Genomic DNA, 1492 nt, shown 5'->3' on the forward strand with positions numbered 1-1492 from the left:
TTATCAGGCATGAGTGGGAAACTAGCAACAAGCTTTAAATCAAAGGTTCTTGATGGGATTCTGTTGAGGAGATGAAAGTGTGTTTAACTGTGGTCTTGATACAAGTAGTACAGTACGTAATCATGAAAATTGCCTAAATATTGGCATTTATAGCAAATCCAATTGGCCACGTGCTCTCACTTTGGAACCCAAACATACATACTCCCCTTAACCAGCAACACCCAAAACAATACTTCCATCCCAGAAGCAATTGATAAATGGCATTGAAAAAAGAAAGAAAGAAAGAAAGAAAGAAAGAAAGAGGTATTCAGTCATCTCATGTCCACCAGTAACGACCATATAATAGAAAAACTATGTGAATTTATCTCCTATTGCTTTCAAAAGAGAGAAGAAATCTTCAAGGCCTAGATTAGTTTATTCTCTTGACTAGTAGTTGTTAAAACTTTTACATTATTGTGTTATCCTTATATCCTATGTATAATGTTACCCAGACATACAGTACATGTACAGTAACATCACACTCGATCTCTAGCGGACCAACTCTCCTGGCATGTTATGTCTCTGTTTGTCCAATTTCTACTCTTTCCAGCCGCTTCTCAAAGCCTGGTAGAGGCTAAAGAAATGCCAGTCAGCTTTGAAGTCTGAACACTGAAAAGTTGTATTTGCATCAAATCGCTCATTCATCACAAAGAAACAAGAAAAAGCCGAACCCTTGTTACAGTTAGATTAGTTCTACATGTGGAGCTAATGTTTTTCTGTATCAGAGTAGTTTTACAGCTGATGTTGTTTAAGAGATTAGTATCAGTACATAGTCCTGTCTTTACTGCGGCCCCTTTACTGTGTACCTTAATGCGTCTGCTTACCTGTACTCAGCCCGATATGGCATGAATGTACAAAAAAAGGTATACCGTATCTGATTACATTTTTGTTGAATATCACAGGACGTGTGAATAAACATCTGCACCGCTGCGCTAAGTACGTGGCGTGGATGACCGTGTTCCTGGCGTCTACTGGCTCGGCGTTCTTCGTGCTGCTGTACAGCATGGACTGGGGGGAGGAGAGGAGCGGCACCTGGCTGAAGGCCTTCGTTCTGTCCTTCATGGGGTCCAGCTGTGTGGTGGACACTCTTCAAGTAAGGCCACGCCAATTTAAATTGTTGCTTCTTGGATTCGCCCGCTCCATTTTTTTCTGATTTGCAAAAAAAAGAAAAATTTGTGGGGTTCTAAATTAACTGCAAAATGCTTAATGAAAGACAGATTTTGTCCCTAACAGTTGAAAAAAGTCCTTTTCTTCCTAGTTCTTAAGTTTTTCAATGTAACAATGCAATTTTGTTTCATTAAAAGTTCAAAATCTAATAATTGTTTTAATTATAAACCAGCCTGGTAAGTTCACTTCATGGCTCACATTGTAACATTTCCGGCTATCATGGGGTGCCTTGGCCTGTTTTTTTTTTTTTCGCCCTTGTCGTCTCCTGATTTTTTCTGAAAAAATC

General features: G+C 39.2%; 1 protein-coding gene across 1 annotated transcript in view; it reads left to right on the forward strand.

Annotated features, from left to right (window-relative positions):
- The window catches only part of LOC109475159, a 28519-nt gene that overhangs the window by 22302 nt on the left and 4725 nt on the right, over positions 1–1492 (forward strand).

The sequence above is a fragment of the Branchiostoma belcheri genome, unplaced genomic scaffold (genome assembly GCF_001625305.1).
Source record: "Branchiostoma belcheri isolate BF01 breed outbred unplaced genomic scaffold, Haploidv18h27 scaffold33, whole genome shotgun sequence".
NCBI lineage: Eukaryota > Metazoa > Chordata > Leptocardii > Amphioxiformes > Branchiostomatidae > Branchiostoma > Branchiostoma belcheri.